Raw genomic sequence first — 9402 nt, forward strand, 5'->3', positions numbered from 1 at the left:
CCAGAATGGCTAAGATCAAAAACTCAGGTGATAGCACATGCTGGCAAGGATGTGGAGAAAGAGGAACACTCCTCTATTACTGGTAGGATTGCAAGCCCAGATATTCCATGACAGAAGAGTGAGATATAGAAAATGTGGTTCATTTACACAATGGAATTCTACTCAGCTATTAAAAATGAGGACATCCTGAGCTTTGCAGGCAAATGAATGGAACTAGAAAATATCCTCAGTGAGGTAACTCAGACCCAAAAAGACATGCATGAACTTCAGGAACAAAAATGGAGAAGAGGCTGAGTAAAAGGAGGTCCAGTGACAGGTTCAAAGGGGAATCCAGCTCAAGGGGAATCGCAAGGCCTGACACTATTACTGATCCTATGGTGTGCTCACAAAAAGGCATCTATCATGATTGCCCTTTGAAGGACCCATCAAGTAGCTGAAAACGTCAGATGCACACACAACCAATGGACAGAAACTGTTTACCCTTGTGATTGAATTAAAGAAAAGCTGGTAGAATCTGTAGTTTTGAATTATAAAAATTATTCATTTCAAACGAAATAATGGAGGCAATTCTTAGGTATGGGACTATGAAGACATACCCAATTTTCATATTGGAAAAATATGAAAATAGCAATTAAAGCTGAGTATAACAACACTAGAATATAAAAAATAAAAACTGTCATTGATGTCCAAATTACAATAGTTGAAATAGTGTTATTGAGTATAGATGACACTGTTATATGGAAAACAAATGTATAAGCAATTAAAAGACAATTAGATTATAGGTAATTTAGTTGTAAACATTTCTAGTTTACTAGGAATAAATAATGAACTTAATATCTTATTTTAAAAAATTACTAGGACTGAAGAATTGGATCACACGGTGAGAGTACTGACTACTCTTACAGACGACCCAAGTGTGACTACCCACAACCACCAGCTGACACAAACGTAGGTATTCCTAATCCCAAGTATCCAACACCCAGTGATGGGCACTGTACACACATGATTTGCAGACGTTTATGAAGGCAAACACCCATATACAAAAAGTAGTTTTTAATCACACATTATAAAAATATTGTGAATTTGTACGTCTATATGTCATTGTGCATATTAAAGATATCTTACAATGCTGTGTAGTAAGTCTCTCCTTTTTGCACAGTCAGACCTTTGTCCTATTGGCTTGCCAATGGTTGAGCCTCAGGACACTGAGTCATAGTCATAAAGAAAAGCGTTACTTGGTCACCTCCCTCTAAAAGGACAGATAGCATGAAAGTATCTATTTTTGTTAATGATGTATTGATTTCTATTTTCAGTAACATAGCATGTTCACGTTCCTATAAGTAAGTCTAACCCTATACACTCGTTATAACCACGAGGAAATAATTTTTTTTCAACAGAGTAGGCTTCAGTGGAGAACTTACTTAACTTTTGTGGTTTATCTCTGGTAAATAGAAATGTGTTGATCTGCTTAAGCAAAGTTCATACAACATGCCTATATTTCCTGCTGTTTACCCAAGGACAAATCTATCTCATTTATTCAGAATTGTGTGCAATGTTTTGGTCATTAAGCAGTGGCTATCACAGCAAGCACAGACAGAAACTTAGGTAACTGGGCATCGGTGATAGAGCCTTTAAACAAAATATAAATATATATATATATATATATATATATATATATATATATAGTTAACGACTTATATATTCTTTTACAGACTTATTTATCTGTTAATATTATAATTTTTATCATATCAAGGCTAGTTTTACATAAGAAATATAGTAACTCTCTTCCAAAATCCATGTAATAGGATCTTGAGTAATCACAGTTATTTAGGACTAAACATGGAGTACAGAATGATAATCATTTAGTAAGAAATGGTGAATGAAAGATATGAGAGAAGAGAAACAAATACAGAAATAAGGAATGGTTAAGGAGGAAGAGGAGGAAGAGCAACAGGAGGTTGAGAGAAGACAAAGGTCAAGGGATAGAGAGTCTTAAAAGTACAATTAAGATTAAGGGTAGGAACGGACGATGTTGAAATTTCAGTTATATATTTTTTTAAGGTTTATTTATTTATTATATGTAAGTACACTGTAGCTGTCTTCAGACACTCCAGAAGAGGGCACCAGATCTCGTTACGGATGGTTGTGAGCCACCATGTGGTTGCTGGGATTTGAACTCTGGACCTTCGTAAGAGCAGTCGGGTGCTCTTACCCACTGAGCCATCTCACCACCCCCTCAGTTATATTTTTATGATAAGTTTTTGTGCACAGGAAAAGAATTTTGTTACACTTTCTAAAATAGAGAATAAAGGACTTATAATGGTGGTGATGATTATCACATGAATATTTGCACAGCATTACATTAAGGGACTTATACTTCAGTCTTATTTAATGATAAAATCAAATGAACTTGAGAAGCTTAAATGTATAGAATGCTCCTGGGCGCGCGCCTTAGCGGTCGCTGCCGCCTCCGTTACTGCTAGTGGAAGAAGATGGCGGAAGGCAGAGCAGTGGACCTAGACACCCAGCGTTCTGACATCGCAATGGTGTTCAAAACCCCACTCCGGAAAGGGGACACCTGGTATCTAGTAGATATTCAGTGGTTCAAACAGTGGAAAAAATATGTTGGCTTTGACAGTTGGGACAAATACCAGATGGGAGGTCAAAATGTTTATCCTGGACCCATCGATAACTCTGGACTTCTCAAAGATGGCGACGCGCAGTCACTTAAGGAGCACCTTATGGATGAATTGGATTACATACTCTTGCCAACTGAGGGCTGGAATAAACTTGTCAGCTGGTACACGCTGATAGATGGCCAGGAGCCAATAGCAAGAAAGGTGATAGAACAGGGTATGTTTGTAAAGCACTGCAAAGTAGAAGTCTACCTCACAGAACTGAAGCTCTGTGAGAATGGGAACATGAACAATGTTGTAACTCGGAGGTTTAGCAAAGCTGACACAATAGATACAGTTGAGAAGGAAATAAGAAAAATATTCAATATTCCAGATGAGAAGGAGGCCAGACTGTGGAACAAGTATATGAGCAACACTTTTGAGCCACTGGATAAGCCAGACAGCACCATCCAGGATGCCGGCCTATACCAAGGACAGGTGTTAGTGATAGAACAAAAAAATGAAGATGGAACATGGCCCAGGTGCATACAATTTTACAACTTTACCAAAGATCTCTCCTTCATCTCTATCGATTAATTATAACAACATCAACAACAGAAATGTGAAAAACTCAAATTATTGTCTCCCATCATATACTGCTTATAAGAACCTGGAAGAAACAATGAACAGCCAGGCCTGTGTGGCTTAAGTAACTTGGGAAATATGTGTTTCATGAACTCAGCCATTCAGTGTTTGAGCAATACACCTCCCCTTACTGAATATTTCCTCAATGATAAGTACCAAGAAGAGCTGAATTTTGACAATCCCTTAGGAATGAGAGGTGAAATAGCTAAATCATAAGCTGAACTCATCAAACAGATGTGGTCTGGAAAGTTTAGCTACGTCACTCCAAGAGCATTTAAGACACAGGTAGGACATTTTGCACCTCAGTTCCCTGGATATCAACAGCAAGACTGCCAAGAACTACTAGCTTTCCTATTGGATGGATTGCATGAGGATTTGAACAGAATTAGGAAAAAAAAAACATATATACAGTTAAAAGATGCTGATGGGAGGCCAGACACGGTGGTTGCTGAAGAAGCCTGGGAAAACCATTTAAAGCTAAATGATTTCATCATAGTAGACATATTCCATGGCCTTGTCAAATCTACGTTAGTGTGTCCTGAGTGTGCTAAGAGCTCGGTGACCTTTGACTCTTTCTGTTACTTGACTCTTCCATTGCCTATGAAAAAAGAACGTAGCTTGGAAGTTTATTTAGTTAGAATGGATCCACTTGCTAAACCTATGCAATACAAAGTTATTGTGCCCAAAGTTGGAAATATACTAGATCTTTGTACAGCACTGTCTGCTTTGTCGGAAGTACCTGCAGATAAGATGATAGTCACTGACATATACAATCATAGATTTCACAGGATATTTGCCGTGGATGAAAACCTGAGGAGTATTATGGAGCGGGATGATATTTACGTGTTTGAAATTAACATCAACAGGACAGAAGACACAGAACATCTAGTTATTCCTGTTTGCCTAAGAGAAAAATTCAGACACTCAAGTTACACTCACCATAATGGCTCTTCACTGTTTGGCCAGCCTTTTCTTATGGCTATACCAATGAAACAATACTGAAGATAAACTCTATAATCTTCTACTCTTGAGAATGTGCCGGTATGTCAAGATGTCTGCTGAAACTGAGGAAACAGATGGACACCTATGCTGCTGTGAGGACCAGAATATTAATGGGAATGGGCCAAATGGCATACATGAAGAGGGTTCACCAAGTGAGATGGAAACCGACGAACCAAATGATTAGTCCAGCCAGGATCAAGAGCTTCCCTCAGAGAACGAGAACAGTCAGTCTGAAGATTCAGTCGGAGGAGATAACTATTCTGAAAATGGATTGTGCACTGAAGAAACATGCAAAGGTCAACTTATGGGACTCAAAAAGTGCTTGTTTACATTCCAGTTCCAACAACTTAGGCAACAATGACATCAACTACATCAAAGACGACACCAGTCACATCCAATTCGATGACAGGCAGCTTTGGCTGGACAAAAGATCTTTTCTTGCTTTGGACAGGGACCCTGACTTGAAGAAGAGATACTTTGATGAGAATGCTGCAGAGGATTTTGAAAAACATGAAAGTGTGGAATACAAACCTCCAAAAAGGCCCTTTGTGAAGTTAAAAGACTGCATTGAGCTCTTCACCACCAAGGAGAAGCTGGGTGCTGAAGAACCCTGGTATTGTCCAAATTGTAAAGAGCATCACCAAGCCACAAAGAAATTAGATCTGTGGTCCCTGCTTCCAGTTCTTGTGGTGCATCTCAAGAGATTCTCCTTGTAGTCGCTACATGAGAGACAAGCTGGATACATTAGTCGATTTTCCCATCAGTGACTTGGATATGTCAGAATTCCTAATTAATCCAAATGCAGGCCCTTGCCACTATAATTTGATTGCTGTTTCCAACCACTATGGAGGGATGCAAGGAGGACATTATACTGCTTTTGCAAAAAAACAAAGATGATGGGAAATGGTACTATTTCTATGACAGTAGCGTCTCCTCTGCATCTGAAGACCAAATAGTGTCCAAAGCAGCATACGTGCTCTTCTACCAGAGACAGGACACTTTCAGTGGAACTGGCTTCTTCCCTCTTGATCGAGAAACTAAAGGTGCTTCAGCTGCCACAGGTATCCCCCTGGAAAGTGATGAAGACAGCAATGATAATGACAATGACCTAAAAAATGACCTAAAATGACCTAAAATATCGGATGTGACTGGCGTCGTCTTTGATGTAGTTGATGTCATTGTTGCCTAAGTTGTTGGAACTGGAATGTAAACAAGCACTTTTTGTGTCCCATAAGTTGACTGTATGCACACTAATTAACGAAAGTCCAAGAAGCCATAGGAGAGACTTTCCTGCTGGTGGTGTCTATGGAGATGAAGTTATCACCACAAGAAACAGAAGTCTGAGATGAGGAGTTTCAGATACCCAAATGTAAATCCTTTATCAGATTTTAACTTGTGCAGTACTTGAAGTGAAACACAATGAAATCTTTAACAGAAATTGTCTCTTAATACATTTACAGTCAATTATTTACCAGCTAAATATATATAGGAAATCACAAATAAATCCCTTTTAAGTTTGCTGCTGTTTTGATGAATTATGTTTTCTTTAATTTTTTGGATGTGACTTAATTGATGACAAATGTTAAATTTGTGGATGTTGGTTATTAATTTTGCTCTAATAATGCTGCAAGAAAACCATGGCTGAACTTAGTTCTTGGGTAATCTAGTTCCTAATCTAATCTAATTAGGCTGCCTGTCTGCGCCATTCGGGTACTTAGCTGCTGTGTCAGTGTGGCTCAAATACAGCAGAGTGTCCTTGGTACACCACATGTTCTGATCTGTCCCTGGTAATCAGTGTGGGTCTGTTCCCACTACATGAGGCACAGTCTTGAGGAAGCTCCCTTTTGTTGTCTCATTAAAGTGCAGGGCGTGACACTGACTTCACTTGCTGTGGGAAAGCCACGCCTTCTAGATTTCACACGCCATCAGAATCATTTTCAGCTACATGTATGTATTTTTCACTGCAATTGGAATCTATTTAAATTTTTCAATTTTGTTTTGATTTAGAATGCTTATCTTCAGTCCACTGTTGGTTCAATATTAAAGGTTTTGGCTGTCTATTAGTCCCTACTCCATTTTGGTAATTTGGCAACTTTTTAGCTCTGCCAGTTACTGTAGCTTTAATGCAGGCTGGTTAGCACTCTGTATCTGTAGTAAGAATTGCATCACAGTTAGGTGAGGCTTTCTGTTCACGTACTAGCCTTTAACTCATCTATAACTTGGCTATAGAGGTAGGTCTGTTAACTTTCTCTGTGTGTTCCTGATGGAATTCACCATAGCCTTACAGCTTTTCTCAAATACAAGGTAACTTGCTCTAATACAAGGTAACTCGTATTAGAGAAATAGCATTTGCATGTTCCAGAGTCAGAACCTTGCAGCACATGATGCACACAAACCTTGGGTTTCATTTAGCTTCTCACAGTCAAGGATCCAAGACGCCAATAAATGTGTGAGCATTTGACACATTCTCGTTTGCTGCTTCCCTCTCCCTCTGATCCAGTTGAAAGATTGTATGGGTGACAGGCAGGCAGTGCTGCCTTCAATAGGAAACTAAATGCTGGGGTCCATCTCCCACCTGACTACCTGAGAAACCGCTTTGTGTCCCACTGTTACTAAAGCAGAAAGTATAATGTTCTTCACTTGAACTAATCAAATACAATAGAGTATAAATTGTGTATTGTAAATAAAAGTTCACTCTGTGAGTGCACATTTTGGTAAATTATTTATTTATGTTAACATTTTAAAAGAAAGGGGAAAATGCATTTGGCCAGGATAAGTAAGCTATGTTGGTCATGGCTTTGCTTTATATCTTGATATTAAAGCTGTTTTTTGATCCTGGTCTTTTAAAAGCTGCTGTGGGTATCGATTCTTTTTTTTTTTCTTTCTTTTCTGTTTTTTCTCTTTTTTTTCTTTTCTCTCTCTCTCTCTCTCTCTTTTTAATGTAAACTGACCTCCTGCATGACAGAGGTTAATATTTTTGTCTGCACTTGGGTTCACTTGAGTTTACATTTGAAATGTGCATGTTTATTTATACAGATTTCAATAAATCTATTGACGGACAAAAAGTAGTTAAATGTATAACTTATTAATGGTGCTTCCAAATATTAAGGTCTTTGAGGTCCCTATGGAGTGATGTTGTTATCATTTCATCCAAATTAAGATCTACCAAACACTAAATGTGATCCAGAAAAAAAATAACACAGATAATTTGAGTAAGCTAATTTGATATTGTCAAGCACTGTGCTTTATAAAAATAAGAATTTTATTACATACTAGTAGTAAAAGATATTTTGCAATTCTATATAAGGAAGTACCATAAAAATCTAAGTCATAAAATGAGCATACATAATATCAACAGCTAAGCTACCAAATTATTGACTGATTTAACTATGTTATGTAAGCTCTGGTCGAACAAGAGAAAAAAAAAGAAATATTTGCTTTCATTTTTCATCAAGCAAATATATTTGGGATGAATGAGTTTCATTTGAAATCCAATGAGCTCTGTTGTGTACTTTGTATCAGCCCTTAGTATTTGGAGAACTTTGTTTCCAAGGTTCCCTCTCTCACCTCCTTCTTTTCTTGCCCTGACTTTTTTCTCTTCTCTTTCTCTCCTTGCTGAGTTGTAGCCAAATTGTAGTTAAATCATAGTTAGACTTAAAACATAATCATTTTCTGAAAATTCACTTTAGCACTTTCAGCACATTATTTCTACATTAATCCCTGGCCTTAATTTCTGTCCTTGAATTCTGTGTCATAAAGTTGAGAGGATATAGAGAGTGATTAATATAATCTGCATTCTAATTCCTCCCGGATGGCATTGCTTCTGTTCATTGTATTAACTCTGCTCAGAAACATGTAGGTGATTATTCCCCCGCCCCCACAAATTAAGTCAAGGTCAATGAAATCCAGCTTCAAGCATGGGTTTCATTGCTGCAATGTTACACAGTTCTGTAGAAAATGGAAGTGAAGAGACATGAAGCATATAATTGATTATTATTGGAAAGATATAGTTTAATTTTACGTAAAGAATAAATAACTAATGTAGAACAGTGATATTACTTTGTATTTTGTAATTCATAGTACATTCATTTGCCTATATTTAAAATAAAATATATTTTATTCTTATATCTTAAATTCATCTGTCCAAAATTATGTAAGTGAACATATTACTTTTAAATACGTGTCAATAAACAGGACAGATACAACATGATTAGATTTTTGTGCTATAATTGTTTAATTAAGAATGTGCAAGTTATGTAAAATATATAACATTGCTCTTTTTTTGCAAATTTATTCTGAATAATATGTTAAAATCAAATCTAGTTTGCATCTTAAATATTTTCTAAATCATCTTCATTTAAATTTGACTTTTAAAAACAACTGATTTTAGTTTTAATGCAAAGCAAGTCATTAATAATTCTTAAGTATATATTGCAAAATTTTTGTGTCTATTACTGTAAATAATAGCATCTATTACGTATTTAGCGCCAAGAAATATTTTAAATTTGTCAACAATTCCTACAGGAGCAATAAATTTTTCCAACTTTTCATATGAAGAATTTGGTATAGGTAAATTCTTGTCAAGTGAAATAAATATATCAAACAATAACTTGAAAACTAGTTCAGTATAACTCTTTTTGTTTAAATCTGCTTAAAAAGAATTACCTTAGGTGCAGAGTAGATAAGTATTTGCCACTGGCATGACAACCTGATTATAATTCTTAGCACCTGCAGCATGGGACGAAAGAATCAACTCCCACAATCAGTCTTCCGACCTTCTCACAAGTATAGTGGAACATTCATCCAAGCATGCACTCGTACACACACAAATCAATAAAATTCTAAAGCAAATGTTCCTCAATAATCATTTATCTATTTCTTTTGAAAATTTCAATGAGACAATTTATATAAAATAATAAACTATATTGAGCAAACAAGTATTTTAATATACTCTTTATAGCTCTTTATAGCAGTGTATCTGTTTACATCAACTCTATATTTAATTTCTAATACAGAGAAAACTGAACTTACTTGGTAATTGTTAAATATTTGTGGAAGTCTCTTAGTATTATTTAAAAAATCTAATACTTATTATTATATTTTGGGTCTTTCATTTATCTGATCACATGTTTAGAATTTT

General features: G+C 36.3%; 1 pseudogene; it reads left to right on the forward strand.

Annotated features, from left to right (window-relative positions):
- The first annotated feature begins 2492 nt into the window (after positions 1–2492).
- On the forward strand, positions 2493–5810 carry LOC110295306 (ubiquitin carboxyl-terminal hydrolase 15 pseudogene; annotated as a pseudogene).
- Positions 5811–9402: the final 3592 nt, after the last annotated feature.

The sequence above is a fragment of the Mus caroli genome, unplaced genomic scaffold (genome assembly GCF_978045245.1).
Source record: "Mus caroli unplaced genomic scaffold, Mus_caroli_1 scaffold_4, whole genome shotgun sequence".
Classification (NCBI taxonomy): domain Eukaryota; kingdom Metazoa; phylum Chordata; class Mammalia; order Rodentia; family Muridae; genus Mus; species Mus caroli.